This window comes from Cydia pomonella, chromosome 17 (genome assembly GCF_033807575.1).
Source record: "Cydia pomonella isolate Wapato2018A chromosome 17, ilCydPomo1, whole genome shotgun sequence".
Lineage (NCBI taxonomy): Eukaryota > Metazoa > Arthropoda > Insecta > Lepidoptera > Tortricidae > Cydia > Cydia pomonella.
Genome location: NC_084719.1, coordinates 9,479,952 through 9,500,766, shown reverse-complemented (window position 1 = coordinate 9,500,766; position 20,815 = coordinate 9,479,952). Strand labels below are relative to the sequence as shown.

The window sequence follows — 20,815 nt, the reverse complement described above, 5'->3', positions numbered from 1 at the left end:
TTCCTTTATTTTATATGTAAATGTAAAAGTTTAGCTTGTGCTAATGCAGGCAATATTGGCAAAAATTATGATTAGTAGCAGGGGCTCCCAATCTTTTTAAGTCCATGGCACACTTGCAAGTTTTACCTAGCTAGTCTAAGCTATTCCACCCTTAGGAGTATTGTGAGGAGGATTGCCTCATGGTGCCCCTCCTTCCCGTCTATGGCACACAGTTTGGGTCTGGATTATATGTTTTCATGGGCAGTATTTCAGCTACTAAAAGTCATAATTTGCAGCTCTTTTGTGTGATGGGTTTTCAGCACTACTCTTGCCAACTTAACTCAATAAAGAACGGACCCACATACAGAGAAGCAGGCCCTCAATTAATAGCTATCCACAAAAAGTATAAATGACATTTGGCCATGTGGCTAACATTGAGAAATTTCCTCCTTGCTCATCAGCTTGTGATTCAATTATTTTTGTATGCGAAGGAAAAATGGTTTATTATTCAAGGCTTGGAGGATTTAACAACTGGAGTAGCCTTTAAGAGCTTACCCCTCTATTGAAAACCTCTGCCAATGGTCATATGTATTGTATGGACTGATGTTTATCTGAGATGGCTATTTGTGGGTAACAACAAATATGTTTGACATGCCCCTTCCCCGCAAAAATCGGCAAGAGACTGTTTTATACAGAAAGTTACAGACAAGGCATCTCCAGTTGTAAAATCCTCCAAGTTAAAAGGTGTGGCTGGTGCCATTATTACATTATTGATGAAACATCTTACTCATACATCCCTAAAACTATTCCAGAAGTAAGAATTTTCTGTAGGTAATTATCATTTCATTTGATGCATCACTTTAATATTATTTGTTCTGAATCATTGTTTACCTTTCAACAATACAAAATACATTACAATGATTACTGCATGAAATAATATTGATAATGAAATTCTAACATTGGCCATGAAAAGTCAGAAGGTGTATAATACCTGTTTTCCCCCTTAGTTGTTTGTTTACTTTGCCACCCACACTTGTAGGTAGCAGGCTCAACATTGATAATACACTTACCTATGGACATATATTATGGTTATACAATATTTTATAATTGTCAAGACCTTTTATACTTTTAGGGGCCTTGACACTTAGTAATCATATGTGAACATAATAATGCCTATTAGGAGTCTGAATAAAACAATAAATATTGGAGAGGTCTTGGACATTTATTACCTCATATGTTTTATGAAAATGGGTCATTTTATAAAGGACTTTCAAACAGAGTGACTCATCTTCATTTCTCTTTAATGTATACAACTAAAATGTATGTAACATGACTTGCAAAAGCAGTCTTATATATATTTTGTGACACAACAGTCTGTTCTGAGTCTGAATAGGGATTTTAAGCTGACAATTTTAAACATAGGGGTAGATTCGGACCAAGCTATCCCTTCATGGCATTTGCTATAATAAAGTGTGGCCCTGTCATCATTAATGACGAATTTCTATGAAAATATGATGTTAATGAGACCCCCCTCACTTGGTTCTGCTCAAGTTAGTGCAAAGTTAACTAAGAGGGACCCTATTTTAATTATTCACACTACTTTATCTTGTCATTGATCTGACAACTGTCTAACATATGACTTCTAAAGAATTTATCAAAAATCAAAACTTTTTGTAGAAGGTTTGAATGTGTAGGCAGTGGGGGTGAAACTGTATCATTCGGGCATTATCGGCTCCGTTTGGTTCAGCATTGCTACAAGCAATTATTAGGGTTGGCAGAACTTTTGCATACACAACCACTGATAAGATAATCACTTAAATTTTGACAACCCTAAATAGCTGAATGCCATACATTAAAAAAAAGGGACAGCATAATTTGTCCCTGAATCACTGTCAAATTTCGGTTTTCTAAGAAGTTTCCTTTCTGTATGCTAGTAAGTACTATTACATATTCTATGGTGTAGTTATCATGGAAATCCATATTTTATATGTCTACCACTTTCCCATGCGGTTGGTAAAGGTGTGGTGGTGACTTTTAAGTAGAAGATAGCTGAGTTTAGGGACCAAAACCTTTTACTTAACATAATACAAATCAGCTTCATGCAGCCAAGCCTTCTACCAGTCTGTAGATGACCATAATAACTGCTTACCAATACTAACCTCGGTTCAATGGTAGACCTATTATATAGTTTACATTTCTTATCATTACTGTATCCTCCTAAGGCCCAACATACAAAAAAATTTCTAGTTAAATATTAATAATTGCTAGATAAATAGTGAAGGAAATATGATTGAATTTATTCTGCTTTAAAATTGGGTGAAACAAAACAACTTTCCAGTTTAAAATGGTTTAAATTACATTGAAAAATTTAGTACTACTAGAACCGTGGGCTTTTCGAGGATACAACATTTTGTAATTACTTAAGGGTGCTAAGTTGGCCACTTTCATACCCATGACTCACGTCATAGACTCACGTCTTTATACCTATTCCCATTATCTGCCTAATTATTGCTGTGGGTGTGAAGTGAATTACGATTACATTACGATTGAATACTTGTGCTTTACGTATACAACGTGTCCCAAAACTCAACGATAAGCCGGCACCAGAGGATGGAGCTGCTTATGATTAGTCGAGAAAAAATAAGGAAAAAAATATATCTCAATTATTTTAGAAATTACAGAAAAAAAATGAAATTCATTGAAAATCGACATCCCTAATGGTATTTTTAACGACCATGTGTACAAATATTCAAATATTACTGTTTTTTATTTTGTTTTTGGAAACTTCAGTAGCCCTGCTATCTAACACAGTTCTTAAAAATACCAAAATACATGTAGTTTTTACACAAAAAATAATCAAAATTCATTTTGTCCCTACAATTTTGAAAGATTGTTTCTTACAGTCCACTTTCAATCATCATGGTGTAAAAAAATAGTATCGACACCACTATGGCAATTATTTTCAAAAGTTGACGCAACTAACCAAGATTCCAAAATGGTATAATACTTTGGGAAACCTAGTCACAACAAAAAACAACGAATTTTTAAACAAGAACCGACATTTTTAAATGTTGATATTAATCACTTTTGAAAAGGGTTGTTGTTGCAAGTTTTAAAATTTCAATGGAAAATGTGGGTAGTTAATACAATTTTCAAGTCAGTACACTCTGATCCTTTATTCGCTGTGCACCGTTCCGTATTAATTGATGTGGCTCTCATACTAACAACTTTTGGACTGGTGATCTGCAAACTGTACTGACCTGGCATTATTTTGGACTGTGATTGTGTTTTGTGTATTGGACTTTTTCCGTATTCTGGATTGTTTAGCGTTTATCATGCCGCTACCGTACACACCGTTGGAATACGCTAATATGCATCTCATTTATGGAGAATGCCGATGCAATGCTAACGCTGCTAGCAGATTGTATCGAGAAAGGTACCCAAATGTTCAAAGACATCCGGATTATCGAGTGTTTATTAATGGACATCAAGCCTTTGCGGAAGGTCGTTTACCATTTGACAGGAGACACACTGGAAGACCTAGATTGGAACGCGATGAAGAAGTTCTCAATGAAATAGAAAACGATTCAACTACCTTGGTACGTGCCATAGAACTAGCTACGGGAATACCAAAAAGTTCTGCACATCGAATTCTAAAACGTCACAGACTTCACCCATATCACTACAGGCGTGTGCAGACGTTACTACCGCGGGACTATCCACATCGGGTCGCATTTTGCCGTGCGATGCTGCAAAAGCACAGGGAAGATCCCCAATTCTTAGACAAAGTTCTATGGTCGGATGAATCAACCTGCAAGAAAGATGGCTACCTATTCAAATCTACACAACTTACATAGTTGGAGCAATGAAAATCCGCACTTGATGAGAGAAGACAAATCTCAGTATCAATTCAAGGTTAACTTATGGACGGGCATCTTAAATGGAAATGTAATTGGACCCTTTGAGTTACAAGGAAACCTTAATGGTGATGGCTATTTGACCTTTTTACAAAACGACTTGCCTGAATTATTAGAAGACGTGCCTTTACGTGATTTACAAAACATGTGGTTTCAAAATGATGGTTGCCCAGCTCACTATGCCCGTGCAGTGCGAGAATACTTAAACCAAGAGTAACCAGGGCGTTGGATCGGGCGACTTGGTCCTATCTTGTGGCCACCCCGTTCGCCCGACCTGAACCCCCTGGACTTCTTCTACTGGGGCTGTCTTAAAGACAAAATCTACTCAAAACCCATAGCAACATTGGACGAGCTTCGCCAAAAAATCACACAAGCTGCGGATCATATCAATGGTAGAAGATATGCACGACGGATAAAACGATCATTTCTAAGGCGATGTCATGTCTGTATTAATGCCGGTGGCAGGCAATTTGAACATTTACTGTAGTATTAATAATGTAGTAAATGAATTTAAAAAAAAGGAAAAAAAATTGTACCATTTCTTTGCATTTATTCAACATTTTTCAACAACAAAAATCCTTTTTTGGGTACAGTAAAAGTGATTACCGCCAACATTAAATAATGTCGATTCTTGTTTAAAAATTCGTTGTTTTTTTTTGTGACTAGGTTTCCTAAAGTATTATACCATTTTGGAATCTTGGTTAGTTGCGTCAACTTTTGAAAATAATTGCCATAGTGGTGTCGATACTATTTTTTTACACCATGATGATTGAAAGTGAACTGTAAGAAAAAATCTTTCAAAATTGTAGGGACAAAATGAATTTTGATTATTTTTTGTGTAAAAACTACATGATTATGGTATTTTTAAGAACTGTGTTAGATAGCAGGGCTACTTAAGTTTCCAAAAACAAAAAAAAAACAGTAATATTTGAATATTTGTGACATGGTCGTTAAAAATACCATTAGGGATGTCGATTTTCGATGAATTTCATTTTTTTTCTGTAATTTCTAAAATAATTGAGATATATTTTTTTCCTTATTTTTTCTCGACTAATCATATGCAGCTCCATCCTCTGGTGCCGGCTTATCGTTGAGTTTTGGGACACGTTGTATAATAAAAAGTACAAATTAATAATAATAATTTATTTATTATATAGACCTTTCCCAAAGAGCTCTCCACAACCTTTTGGCCTCTTCCTCCTTTGGAATTTACAGACAGACATAGACTGCCTAAATCATAACATAACCCTGACTGACTTCACCGTATTTGGGTATAAACAGATTACTTATTCAATTGCCAATTTCAGTCTTACAATTTTTGCTGTGTTCTGTGGTATTGAAAATAGCAACATTTTCGAAAACACTTCTCATATCATCTTATCAGTGATATCATTATCACACAGGTGCTCAAAATCTCAACCAATATGTTCCTTGTCGGGTGTTAAATAATAAACCAGATAAATATATTGATAAGCTATGTTGTTCATATTGTTAAATATAAACAGGAAATATAGACAATACTATCTGACCTAGGATATTTAGGTACGAAAATTCTATTTGTAAAATTAGAATTTAGCAAAAAACTTCTTAAATGATTTCAACTATAAGTATGTATGTAGGTATATTTTTAAAATAAAAACTTGTTAAAGGAACGGTTTCGCAATACAAACGTAGTCCCCATTTTCCTCTTTGGATTTTTTACACAATTTGATGTAAGTATCTATTATATTATAACCATCTATAGCCGTGCCTCCGCGTCTGATTTTTTTGCGTTTTATGATTTGGGAGCTTTTAAACATTTGTATGGAATTCTTTTTCACTCCCAAGTCTGACAAATAAGATAGTCGGTTAAAAATAATCAAAAGAAGTAGCGCGCGATCGTCCTCTCTCCGCTTGATTAAAATATGCCTATTTCTACGACCTAGATTTGATGTAACGGTGTTTTCAGAAAATAGTGTACCCAATTAGAGTGAGTTGTTAAGAAAATTTAATCACTGTCAGTTTTGTGACGATAAAAGCATTAAATTTTAATAAAAACTTGGTTTGAATGTTCATTTCATAAACTACAATCGATATTACAAAGTAAAAAGAGGGAAAAACTTAATTCCCATGATGATTTCATGCTTAATTGACGTTACAAAACTGACAGCGATTACTTAACTACTCGGGGTATAATTGGGTACACTATTTTCTGAAAATCGGCGACAATAAAATATTCCCCATTACAATAACCTTACGAAGCAAACGGAAAGTCATTGTAATTTATTACGTCCAAATAGCATAAATCGATTATTCTTTGAAGTTATTTCAGTAATGCAAAGTAGGTCGAAGCGTACGCCATGGTAGATTCATCACAGAGGTTGCGACACCCAGTTTGTGAGAGATTGAGAGATAACCGCAATAACACGGGCGACATAAAGGCCCAGGAGAAACAGTATAAGCCCTCTCCCATGCATACGAACAATAACTGATTGATAAACACTAAAGTCTGTAGAGTCCTCATTTTAGACTGTCAGCCTATTAGGGCCGATATGTCAGTCTATTAGGGCCGATAAAGACGGACTGCAACCCGACTGCAACTTGTATGGGAACTGCAGGCCGACGTTGCACTTGGCATAACAGAAAACTCAAATGTTGGCAACAATTTTTAAGACCTACTACTACTCGTACTACTAGATATTCATACCTAAACAAAGTGCCTTTTTCAATAGCAACAATTTTCACTCTTACTCAAATCAAAATTGATGACGAAGTCTTTGTTTACGTAGGACTCAAAATGGATCTTGACGGCGTCTGAAGTCTCGTAATATAGAGAAGAGGTCATTCTCATCTCAATTAGACACATAAGGTTTGAGTCCTTTCCGTTTGGTCGTAGTTAAGGCTTTCACGGCCACGTTACACTGGCGCGGATAACCATTCGCCTGCGTTTGCGTAACCAATCTGAATACTTGGCTAGTAGTAACGCGCTGGTAATAACCTGGTTGAAAAAATGGTGTGACACACTTGTTGAGATCCAGATTACGGGTATATTAGGAAAGTTTACTCCGAGAATCGTTGCTTACAATTTGCTGAGCATATTGACGGGAAAACGCTGCTGGTTATTTTCTCGCTTTGGGCTCTTTCCTAACTTGGCAGTAAGGACGACGTTTGTACTTTATCTCTGCATCGGCGGCCATCACGATGAAATACTGTTCTGTAACAATACTATGCTGACAGGACATGAAGCGACCGTCGTGGAATAGGTTGATGTGAACGATGTGACGGTATATCGGTATATCAGTAGATATATCGGAGCGGCCGAAGTTCTCAAAAATATCTGTACACGCACGCTTTGACAATAGAGGCGTGTTCAGATATTTGTGAGCACCTTGGCCGCTCCGGTATGTCTGATGGTGACTGTACCTACCTTGAATCACACGGAAAAAGGAAGCAAGTAACATGCCATCACAACTTGATTATAGGTACTGAGTCCACGATTATAGGTACCTAAAATGATTAGACAATAACAACAACACAATTGCCGCCTTTGAATAAGTCAAAGCTATATAGGTACTTACTTGTTAATTCTAAACCCGGAGGACAATTGGCTACTTGACAATTTTTTGTAAATAATGTCAATCGATCTTGATTTTCCTGGGGATCAAATATCTATATAGGACTCATGGAATTTAAGCAACACAAAGGTCAGAAATGAGAGTTAAAGTCTGACGCTTGCACTCGATGATTGAAACGCTTCTAACAAAATGATAATGTAATGTGACGTCACATTACATTAGTCTGTCCTAAATGTATGGAAGATCAAGAAAATTGCTATTTTGACCCTGAAATATTGCGTTTGTGTATATAGTTGTCATACAATTTATTTTTCAATTAAATCTAAGGAATTATATATACATTTTAAAAGTTAAAAAGAAATAGTACATTTCGATGCTAGTGCGCAAAGTATGTCATTACTTCACGAGTACCGAGATATAATAAGACTCGGGACGAGTGAAGAATGACATTTCCGCACGTGTATCGAACGACGTTTTTTAATACAGTTGCGAAAAAATAAGAAAAACAACAAGTACTTTTTATGCATGTATTATAAGACAAGTAAAAAGCACTAGTTCGCGAAATCCAACTTTCCGCACGCTAAACAGCTACGTAAAGTAGCACTTTTTGAGCAACTGTGTATAATAAAAAAAAATTTTAGACTTAAGAGCCTTGTATTTTTTTATAATCTCAATATGTCTTTTTAAATTCCACTTTTTTATAATAAATGGCTCATTTTCTATCCATTTATCTAAATTTCGTTATAATATTTTAGATTTAGATTTTAGATTTATTTATTTTCATAATGATAAATTACAGTATAAATTATTCTTATGTTAATCTATATGAATTTACATTATGATCGTCAATGATTTGGCATGCAAACATATAATTATAAAACGTCAATAATAATTATCAAAAAAAAAAAAAAAAAAAACAAATTCGAAATTACCGTCAAATTAAAAACTACGAAACAAAAGAAACAGGAAAACTAAAAAGAAATAATGGAATACATGTCAAACTAAATATTTAGTAGATATCACATAATGATCGTCATTAAAACTAAGAGCAGTAATAATAATATTCTAGAACAAATGTCATCTTAAATCAATTTTACATAAACTATAATGTTAAACAGTTATTATAATTTTAATTCCATGTATTCATTCACTGAATATAATGGGTTTTCCAATAAAAAATTCCTCAATTGACGTTCAAATGCTTCGTCAGATATTTCAGTTCTTAATTCGGCGGGTAGACGTTCGTAATAAGTTGGGCCTATTACTCGCGGATTCTTACATGAAAGTGCCATGCGACGCGGCACTGTTCGCAGTCTTCCCGTCGATCTGATTTGTTTGCCCATGACTTCGACACGTTTGAACATAGAGAAGTTTTTTCTCACGAACATCAGAACTTGAAACATGTATAACGAATAATGCGTCATTATACCATTATTTTTAAAAAGTTCCTTACAATGGTGCATTGGTTTAACTCCAGCTAGTAAACGGATCGCACGTTTTTGGAGAATTAATACTCTCTTTGCATCTGTGGAATTTCCCCAAAGCAGTGTACCGTATGACATCAAGGAGTGAAAGTGCGAGAAATATACGGCTTTAAGTGACTTCCTTGATATCAGAGGTTGTAATTTTTTTAATGCAAAGATAGAACTACTCAACCTGTTACAAAGCAGATCGACATGGCACTTCCAGTTAAGATTCGAGTCAAGTATGAAACCCAGAAATTTTGTTTCATTACATAGTGGCATTGGACCGTTACTAATACATGGAGGCACTGTGGTGCTGCGACCCGAGAATATCATCACATTGGATTTCGTTATACAGGGTGTTTGGTGCATCGTTAGCCAAAAAAAATTGGGGGATTGCTGGGGTTATTTTCTATCACCTTACGCCCTCTAAAAAATTCTTGGGCCCACGTATAATTTTTTTTCGTTTTTCTTGTAATTTATGAAAAATCGTCAGGGCCGATATGCTTAAACTTCATTAAAAAAATAAGTAAGTGATAAAGAGATGCAATTTTTACTGCATCGTAATCTCTAACGTTGCACGGCTCGAATGATGTCAAATTTACTGACACGTAACGTCTAATTTTTTTTTTATTGGCCCTCAAATGTTTACAACGTGTAAAAATTTAGTCTAATGTCAACTTTGATTTGCAATGAAAAAAAAAATTAAAGAGACAGCGTTCTTGAAACTGTTTAAAAAAAAACTGTGTTTTGTGTTCTTTCTAACGATGTACAATTATCTTAAAAAAACCTTTCATAAACTTCATTTTTTTCACGATTTAGTAACGAACGCAACGGTAAAGTTATCGAGATTCAAACATTGACACTGTTCCCTTTTGCTGCCAGCTTTGAAGTCCCCATTTTCTTTCAACACACAGGTTGATCTACAGGTTGTAAAGATTTGAAACTTATCTTTCGTAAATTTGGACATCAAGGTCAACTTTCACAAATTTGAGCGTAAGCGATTAGGCATCATAAGATAAGAAAAAAATCATGAAAACAACACGTGCGAAGCAGGTAAAGACTGTTATCTCTCTCTTACACAGCCAGCTCAATTAAGTGCAGTTGTCTTTTTGTGTTGAACTGAAAGATGACCTTGAACTTGAAGTCCAAGTTTATGACAGGTTTCTTTTTGAGATAATTGGATATTGGCAGAAAGACCGTGATTTCATAATTCTGACTTCTTTCTAACACGATGTACAATAATCCCAAAACACCTTTCATGAACTTCTTCAGATTTTGGGAAATGAAGGCATCATGGAATTGACGACATGCAATAAAAAAAAACATTTTTTTTGTAAGCTTTCAAGTTTTTTTTATTAAATCAAATCTTTTACACTACAAATCTTGCTCGAACTGACGACCTTCGTTGCGAATGCACGCGTAGCACCTGTTTCTTATTTCGACCGTAGTTGTTCGCATTCGGATTTCTCCTTTGATCACATCAAACGCCGCCAATATCCGCTGGGACAAATCTTCTGGTGATTCTACTTCCGTTGCGTAGACGAGTTCCTTTGCCCGTCCCCAGATGTGAAAGTCCAAGGGAGTTAGGTCCGGGGACCGTGGGGGCCATGGAATGGGGCCGTCTCTTCCAATCCATGAATTAGGGAAAGCATTGTCTAGGTGCTCCCTGACTGTTATCCTCCAGTGTGCGGGACAACCATCTTGTTGAAAAACGATACGCCTATCTTCATTGAAATGAGGTACATCAGCTAGTAATTCAGGTAGATCATGTTGTAAAAAATGAAGGTAGTTGTCTCCATTCAAATTATCGGGTAGGAAGTGTGGCCCAACCACTTGATCGCCAATAACTCCCGCCCATACATTGAAGCCGTATCTTCTCTGGAAACCTCTAGCTCTTTTCACGTGTGGATTTTCATTTATCGGCGACCAGTGGTGCAGGTTGTGTAAATTCAGTATCCCCTCTCGTGTAAATTTGGACTCGTCTGTCCAAAGAATGCTTCTTAAAAAGTCACGGTCCTCTAAATCCGTGTGCAGCAATAAACGACAAAACCGGACACGATTTCCAAAGTCGTTATCTTCAAGACCTGCAAAGAAAGAAAGACAAATAAGAATCTGACAAGGTTTGTGAAATGGAATGTGGGGTAATTAGGTACATACACGATAACGTAAAGGACACAGTGACGTTACGTTTCGAAGTCAATAACAGCAAAATAAACGCGAAAAGCTGAGGTTCAGTTCTCTAGTCAATTGGTATGGATTAAAAGTAATTCTAGCGTTTAATACCTTGGACTGGAGTGTAGTGAAATGCGTGCATGTTGTTTTGGCGAAGAACTTTCCACACCTTCCAGATTGAAATTTCCAGTTGTCCAGCTACATCTCTGATGCTCTTATTCGGGTCTTCTTCCATTATGGCTAAGATCCTTTCATCAACTGCAACATTGTGTCGAACCACAATTCCTCTCGGTTCATTTACGTTCAAATTACCAGTTTCCCTTAAGCGCCGGTAAGTGTTTTGAAACGTATTGCGGTTTGGTAAGCGTCTATTGGGGAATCGTTCCTGGTAGATTCTTTGCGCTGCTCGTGCTACACCATCAGCTTTACCGTACGCCATCAACATGTCCGCATACTCTTCATTCGTAAAGGCAGCCATTTTTGAACGATCAAAACTCAACAAAACAGAGATTAACAAAAACAACAGAAAACTAACAAAAAAACAACAGTACTAAGATCGCAAATGCTTCAACCACAAGAGACAGTCAAATCACGACTAATGTCTAATTGATACCACCACCACCCCCCAGGTTCATCTTTGCTGGGTTCTTGGGTTAAACGTCGAGTAAAAGAGAGAGACAACTGCACTTAATTGTGCTGTGTAAGAGAGAGATAGCAGTCTTTACCTGCTTCGCACGTGTTGTTTTCATGATTTTTTCCTTATCTTATCATGCCTAATCGCTTACGCTCAAATTTGTGAAAGTTGACCTTGAAGTCCAAATTTACGAAAGATAAGTTTCAAATCTTTACAACCTGTAGATCAACCTGTGTGTTGAAAGAAAATGGGGACTTCAAAGCTGTCAGCAAAAGGAAACAATGTCAATGTTTGAATCTCGATAACTTTACTGTTGCGTTCGTTACTAAATCGTGAAAAAAAATGAAGTTTATGAAAGGTTTTTTTAAGATAATTGTACATCGTTAGAAAGAACACAAAACACAGTTTTTTTTAAAACAGTTTCAAGACCGCTGTCTGTTTAATTTTTTTTTTCATTGCAAATCAAAGTTGACTTTAGACTAAATTTTTACACGTTGTAAACATTTGAGGGCCAATAAAAAAAAATTTGACGTTTTTCTTGTAATTTATGAAAAATCTTCAGGGCCGATATGCTTAAACTTGATTAAAAAAATAAGTAAGTGATAAAGAGATGCAATTTTTACTGCATCGTAATCTCTAACGTTGCACGGCTCGAATAATATCAAATTTACTGAAAACTGTTACACAGTTTTACAGTTTTCAGTACTGTTACACAGTTTTACAGTTTTCAGTAAATTTGATATTATTCGAGCCGTGCAACGTTAGAGATTACGATGCAGTAAAAATTGCATCTCTTTATCACTTACTTATTTTTTTAATCAAGTTTAAGCATATCGGCCCTGAAGATTTTTCATAAATTACAAGAAAAACGTCAATTTTTTTTTTATTGGCCCTCAAATGTTTACAACGTGTAAAAATTTAGTCTAAAGTCAACTTTGATTTGCAATGAAAAAAAAATTAAACAGACAGCGGTCTTGAAACTGTTTTAAAAAAAACTGTGTTTTGTGTTCTTTCTAACGATGTACAATTATCTTAAAAAAACCTTTCATAAACTTCATTTTTTTTCACGATTTAGTAACGAACGCAACAGTAAAGTTATCGAGATTCAAACATTGACATTGTTTCCTTTTGCTGACAGCTTTGAAGTCCCCATTTTCTTTCAACACACAGGTTGATCTACAGGTTGTAAAGATTTGAAACTTATCTTTCGTAAATTTGGACTTCAAGGTCAACTTTCACAAATTTGAGCGTAAGCGATTAGGCATGATAAGATAAGGAAAAAATCATGAAAACAACACGTGCGAAGCAGGTAAAGACTGCTATCTCTCTCTTACACAGCACAATTAAGTGCAGTTGTCTCTCTCTTTTACTCGACGTTTAACCCAAGAACCCAGCAAAGATGAACCTGGGGGGTGGTGGTGGTATCAATTAGACATTAGTCGTGATTTGACTGTCTCTTGTGGTTGAAGCATTTGCGATCTTAGTACTGTTGTTTTTTTGTTAGTTTTCTGTTGTTTTTGTTAATCTCTGTTTTGTTGAGTTTTGATCGTTCAAAAATGGCTGCCTTTACGAATGAAGAGTATGCGGACATGTTGATGGCGTACGGTAAAGCTGATGGTGTAGCACGAGCAGCGCAAAGAATCTACCAGGAACGATTCCCCAATAGACGCTTACCAAACCGCAATACGTTTCAAAACACTTACCGGCGCTTAAGGGAAACTGGTAATTTGAACGTAAATGAACCGAGAGGAATTGTGGTTCGACACAATGTTGCAGTTGATGAAAGGATCTTAGCCATAATGGAAGAAGACCCGAATAAGAGCATCAGAGATGTAGCTGGACAACTGGAAATTTCAATCTGGAAGGTGTGGAAAGTTCTTCGCCAAAACAACATGCACGCATTTCACTACACTCCAGTCCAAGGTATTAAACGCTAGAATTACTTTTAATCCATACCAATTGACTAGAGAACTGAACCTCAGCTTTTCGCGTTTATTTTGCTGTTATTGACTTCGAAACGTAACGTCACTGTGTCCTTTACGTTATCGTGTATGTACCTAATTACCCCACATTCCATTTCACAAACCTTGTCAGATTCTTATTTGTCTTTCTTTCTTTGCAGGTCTTGAAGATAACGACTTTGGAAATCGTGTCCGGTTTTGTCGTTTATTGCTGCACACGGATTTAGAGGACCGTGACTTTTTAAGAAGCATTCTTTGGACAGACGAGTCCAAATTTACACGAGAGGGGATACTGAATTTACACAACCTGCACCACTGGTCGCCGATAAATGAAAATCCACACGTGAAAAGAGCTAGAGGTTTCCAGAGAAGATACGGCTTCAATGTATGGGCGGGAGTTATTGGCGATCAAGTGGTTGGGCCACACTTCCTACCCGATAATTTGAATGGAGACAACTACCTTCATTTTTTACAACATGATCTACCTGAATTACTAGCTGATGTACCTCATTTCAATGAAGATAGGCGTATCGTTTTTCAACAAGATGGTTGTCCCGCACACTGGAGGATAACAGTCAGGGAGCACCTAGACAATGCTTTCCCTAATTCATGGATTGGAAGAGACGGCCCCATTCCATGGCCCCCACGGTCCCCGGACCTAACTCCCTTGGACTTTCACATCTGGGGACGGGCAAAGGAACTCGTCTACGCAACGGAAGTAGAATCACCAGAAGATTTGTCCCAGCGGATATTGGCGGCGTTTGATGTGATCAAAGGAGAAATCCGAATGCGAACAACTACGGTCGAAATAAGAAACAGGTGCTACGCGTGCATTCGCAACGAAGGTCGTCAGTTCGAGCAAGATTTGTAGTGTAAAAGATTTGATTTAATAAAAAAAACTTGAAAGCTTACAAAAAAAATGTTTTTTTTTTATTGCATGTCGTCAATTCCATGATGCCTTCATTTCCCAAAATCTGAAGAAGTTCATGAAAGGTGTTTTGGGATTATTGTACATCGTGTTAGAAAGAAGTCAGAATTATGAAATCACGGTCTTTCTGCCAATATCCAATTATCTCAAAAAGAAACCTGTCATAAACTTGGACTTCAAGTTCAAGGTCATCTTTCAGTTCAACACAAAAAGACAACTGCACTTAATTGAGCTGGCTGTGTAAGAGAGAGATAACAGTCTTTACCTGCTTCGCACGTGTTGTTTTCATGATTTTTTTCTTATCTTATGATGCCTAATCGCTTACGCTCAAATTTGTGAAAGTTGACCTTGACGTCCAAATTTACGAAAGATAAGTTTCAAATCTTTACAACCTGTAGATCAACCTGTGTGTTGAAAGAAAATGGGGACTTCAAAGCTGGCAGCAAAAGGGAACAGTGTCAATGTTTGAATCTCGATAACTTTACCGTTGCGTTCGTTACTAAATCGTGAAAAAAATGAAGTTTATGAAAGGTTTTTTTAAGATAATTGTACATCGTTAGAAAGAACACAAAACACAGTTTTTTTTTAAACAGTTTCAAGAACGCTGTCTCTTTAATTTTTTTTTTCATTGCAAATCAAAGTTGACATTAGACTAAATTTTTACACGTTGTAAACATTTGAGGGCCAATAAAAAAAAAATTAGACGTTACGTGTCAGTAAATTTGACATCATTCGAGCCGTGCAACGTTAGAGATTACGATGCAGTAAAAATTGCATCTCTTTATCACTTACTTATTTTTTTAATGAAGTTTAAGCATATCGGCCCTGAAGATTGTTCATAAATTACAAGAAAAACGAAAAAAAATTATACGTGGGCCCAAGAATTTTTTAGAGGGCGTAAGGTGATAGAAAATAACCCCAGCAATCCCCCAATTTTTTTTGGCTAACGATGCACCAAACACCCTGTATTTAACAGTAGGCCATTCGATGAAAACCATGTTTGTAATTGGTCACAAGCCTCATGTATTCCCCCGGCCAACTGCGCATGTGTTTTTGCCCTCAGGACAACGGTTGTGTCGTCTGCAAATAACACAGATAGCCCATTTGTGATGGCAGAGGGTAGGTCATTCACAAATAATAAAAACAGTGTATTACCGGCTGCTGACCCCTGAGGAATGCCCAAATCAACATAACCAGTGTCTGAAACGTATTTTTTGCCACTAAGTAACATTTTCACTACTTGTTGACGGTCAGTCAAGAATGATGCAAACAATTTGTGTGCTGAACCATTTATGCCATAGAGGCTTAATTTATTTAATAGCAAATTATGGCTAATGATGTCAAAAGCCTTAGACAAATCGCACAGTATGGCGGCCATCTTGTACCTGTCATCTAGACCAGTCAAAATGCAGTCAACGATTCTGTGTGCTGCCGTAGTAGTGGAGCGTTTTTGTCTGTAGGCGTACTGGTTGTCGGTGAGTAAAGCGTTCTGTTCTAAGTAGGTCATCAGGGAAGATGATAAAATGGACTCCACAAGTTTTGAGACGTGTTCAACATGTGTCAAGTACCCAATTGTATGAGGTTGTCTAACATTGTTTTAGAGTCAACTGCCTAGACTAGAAAAGTTTTACCTATAAAATAGTACATTACGATACAAGTGCGAAAAATAGGAAATTCGAAACGAGTGGCGATAAATTAAAACACGACCGAAGGGAGTGTTTTAAATCGACACGAGTTGCGAATTACCTATTCGCACATGTATCGTACAACGTTTTACAGTACATATGGCCCTTTAAATGTTCGACACAGTAACGTAATATGCTACTTCTCGCACTAGTGCTATAAAGTAGCCCCATATGTACTGTAATAATACTTAAGGAAAACATTGTAAGAAAATCTACTTGCGTCTGCGATCAAAATCAAAAGTGTATGATATAAAAGGATCGTTTCGGGCGCACTTTAATTTATTATAATCATCAACTGTTTACAATTTGTAGACGGAACTTTTTTCCAGGGCCCACTCTTCTTTGCTGCCGTCTTCGTATAAAAAATATTGTCACTTTCAACATGGAAGAGGGATCTGTTGTTTTTTAGCAACTAAAAATGATAAAATAATCGCTCACTAATTAACAATTACGAATATTAATGAGTTTAACATTAACATAATTTCAATGCTTTACTTCATTGGGGAAGGTCAGATGCCGGAGATGAAGACCTTGCCCTTGCTACTGTATTGTGTAGTATTAACAAGTTATTATAGGTATTAATTATTATATTATGAAGATTATTCTTACAAATTATACGGTTTTGCGAAAAGGGTCTACCTAGTACCGCTACCACTAGTTTTCGCATTAGCATCGCTCATGTCTAGTCTCAGTCAGTCTAGTCTATAGTTGTTGCGAGTACCTAAAGCTATTTAAAATAAAAAATATATATATATATATATATATATATATATATATATATATATATATATATATATATATGTAATTTTTTCCTCGCGCAGCATCACTCATACAAGGAAAATGCCTGTCTGCAACATCGAAGAAAACCGACGCGTTAGTAACATTCGATAAAGGTCACACGATTTACGCGATACATACATTTACTTCCATTTAAGGAAATACTTTATGAGTTAATATTGTGAACACGTATTTTCCTTTCGGTATAATCTTACGTTGGTGACAATTAATTACTACTGCGACTGAAATCAAATGTTACTACGTTTGTTGCTTTTTCCCGAATTTTTCATTACGTTACTAAACAGTATAGGTACCTATGAAATATACTTGTAGAGTTAGAAACTTGGCTCTACATGAAATCTGAAAACTTATGGACATTACGAGCCTTATGGTTTTCTCTTCGCAACATTTAACATGAAAATGTTTTTGGTGGGATTTATCATTCCCAAAATGTATGGAACGTTGCACGTTCTTTGAACCAACGTGTCAATTCTGCGGCTCGATACCTGAACCAGGCGTTTCAAACCACCGGTCTCTGTTGTCTGTTTATTATTTTTCTATTTTTGTCCATAGAGCTTGGATGCCCAGAATCAACAATAACTATCCCAATTTATGACCATTTACCATTGAAAACGGGTTATTAAGCTTATAGGTAATTACAGGACCACATTGATTAACATATGGACAAAACTGTCAATAGACTATTGAGTGGTCAGTCGTTAACTCGCCTTGACTGCATTAGTGAATTCGTTATGAAGCTTGCGGTCGCATTCGTCAATTACTATATCGACCCTCGCCCGTGAACTTTGACAGTGAGTAATTTGTCATTCGTCAACTTAAACCAGAACCTACATAGAAGTTAAGGCAGATATAGTATATTAAATATCAAGTATGCAACATTCGTATATTCAACGAGTTACATTTTTTTAGCTTAGGCATGTGGTGCTTATACTCGTATTAAGCATTTCAAATAAAAATAATGTCCTCTTTCCGGTTACTTTCAGTATTCCCCTAGTGCGTTCCATAAGAAATCACTTTACAGTACGCGGATAAAGTAAAATGTATCTGCATGTTTCCTGCAGTTCCTTAAGTATTGTAAACACTCTTTCTTCTTCTTTTCATCCTGTTACCCCCTGCTGGGGTGTAGGGCTCGAACCATTTTCTTCCACTGACTCCGGTCCTGGGCAGCTTGGGTAACCTCCTCCCACCCCATCCCCAATACACCCAACTCTTGCTCCACGGAACGGCGCCAAGTAAATTTAGGGCGACCATGTTTCCGTTTTCCGGGCATCTTCCAGGTCAGGGCCACCTTGGATAGGTGGGTGTCAGGCTTCCTGAGGATATGCCCTATCCAATGCCATTTGCGCGTTTGGATCTCCTTATGTACGGGTGCTTGTCCGGTTATTCTCCATAAGTGAGCGTTTGTGATCCAGTTAGGCCAAAATATGTGCAGAATTTGCCTTAAGCATTTGTTCACAAACACTTGGAGTTTTGTCATTAGGTCGTTGCGGACAAACCAGGTTTCGCACCCGTACAGTAACACGGCCTTTACATTGGAATTGAAAATCCTCACTTTAGTTCTTCTCGTCAGGGTAGAGGAGTTCCACACAGGTTTAAGCTGGCTGAATGCGGCTCGGGCTTTGTTTATTCGTGTTTCAATGTCAGCTTCCGTTCCTCCACTCTGGTCGACAATACTGCCCAGATAGCAAAAGATAGCCACTTGTTCAATCTGATTTCCCGTGATCAGCATTGGGGTTGAATCGGTGGTGTTCTGGCGCATTTCCTTTGTTTTATTGTAGTTAATGCGCAATCCTTCCTTTTCAGCCTCTTCCTGCTAAATCTTCTGCCTTGTCTTGGAGTTGCTCACGCGTGGTTGCTATAAGGTAGAGGTCATCTGCAAAGTCGATATCCTCGAGGTCGTTTTCAGATGTAAACACTACTTATCCTTTATTCAGTTTTCAGGGTTCCGTACAAAAAATGTAGAAAGCCTTTATGATGCGATGTCTGTCTGTCTACATGTCATATACATACGTACAATATACTATCATTTTATATAATACAATATACATATAACATATACCTATACTGATGGCAGATTTGGTTCTGAAACTTCTTGTTTATTCGTAGCGGTTCGAGATATTCTAGTCATTCTAGACACGTTGATTACTTGATTATTCATGGTTCATGGCGTAGGGTCATTGTTAGCAAGGATTGTTCCTTTCATGCGGATAACATCTAGGTAGGTACGTTTTACCGACACGTGCATTTTTATTGCCCAGTGTTTTTCCGATAATATATAAATCGTGCTTGAATATAATAATAAAAGAAGATAAATACAACTGACATAGTTATTCATTTCTCTTTAAATATATTAGTATAAACCGGAGTCTTTCTAAATGGTGCTTTTTCCTACCATAAGAACCTAAATGTGTCGAATTTACAAGTAAGATTTTTAAAATCTTTAATTTTCAGCGGCCTTGTTTAACTAGTCGGTTGCGTACCTGCCTCGAGTAGGCAGGTACGTAATAACATCAATACAAAACACGAACTTTTCCTCATAAACAAAAACTTAGCAAGAACAACATCCGCCTACACGTCGAATTTTAGGAATCAACCCATTTTATATGTTTACGGAAAAAACAAGCGCCATGCGGGTTTTTGAGACTGGCCGTTTTGTTTATCGCAGGTATAAGTTTACGTACAACAACTATATTTGTTTGAATTCAATGTCATTTTAAGAAGCGAAGCGTCTGGTTGACGTAACTGGTGACCGAAGAGCTGACGGCTTCCTCGCACAACGTATCAGTATTGCGATACAACGAGAAAATGCCGCCAGCATCCTTGGTACAATGCCTCAAGTGCCTATTTTAGATTTAAGCTAGTTATAGAAATCCTCTGTGTATATCCATTATGTATATTGTTATTGTAAATAAATGTTTTTAATCTTTTTCAAGAACAAAAATATCTATATGACTTTAATGGATTCAATATCGCCCCAAGAAAATTAGTCATGGCGTGGTTAGACAGATATAGGTACAGTCAGCGTCAAATACTTCGTAGCAGTCAAAGTAGCCAAATAGTTCGGTACACCATATATTTAGTATGGTGTACCGAACTATTTGGCCACTTTGACTGCACCGAAGTATTTGACGCTGACTGTACTGCGACAAGATTTTTGGCTTGTATTTTATCCGATGCTGACTAATCTGATAATCGTAATCGATTTGTTTACGATAGTTATTTTATTTATTTATGTTAATTATGTTCTATGTGGCACGTACAAATACGTTAATACGTTGAAAATTTTACTGAAAGGGCAACAATTTTGGAAACATGCCAGGTCTCTCATCTTTCATGTATTTCATGTCAAATGCTTACCGAACGCTGGCGAGGGTCCGACTTGATCGTGCTAACTTTGACATGAAAATTCGTACCATCCGCTTGCAAATTAGTTGCAATTAACGATTACAATGACACTGATTTTCTTCAGACGAACGTTCGCCTGTGGTCGATACGTATTAGGAACAACAGAGCTTCCGACCACGGTCGATGTCTATAACGGGAAGTTGGATAAAAAGTCAGCACAATCCGACAATTTCGAACAGCCTCTCACTTCAAAGTACCGCTTCGGTACGTGGGCATGTTTAATTCAGTAGGATAGCGCCGTTAAAGATAACCTTGATATGTCGGCTCATGAAAATAGTCACGTACCAAAAGTTCGTTAGATCCTATATGACCAAAC

General features: G+C 36.8%; 1 protein-coding gene across 2 annotated transcripts in view; it reads left to right on the top strand.

Moving 5' to 3' along the window:
- Positions 1 to 20,815, top strand: part of LOC133526814 (uncharacterized) — a 110,344-nt gene that overhangs the window by 41,007 nt on the left and 48,522 nt on the right. The gene's annotated exons all lie outside the window — the stretch shown is intronic.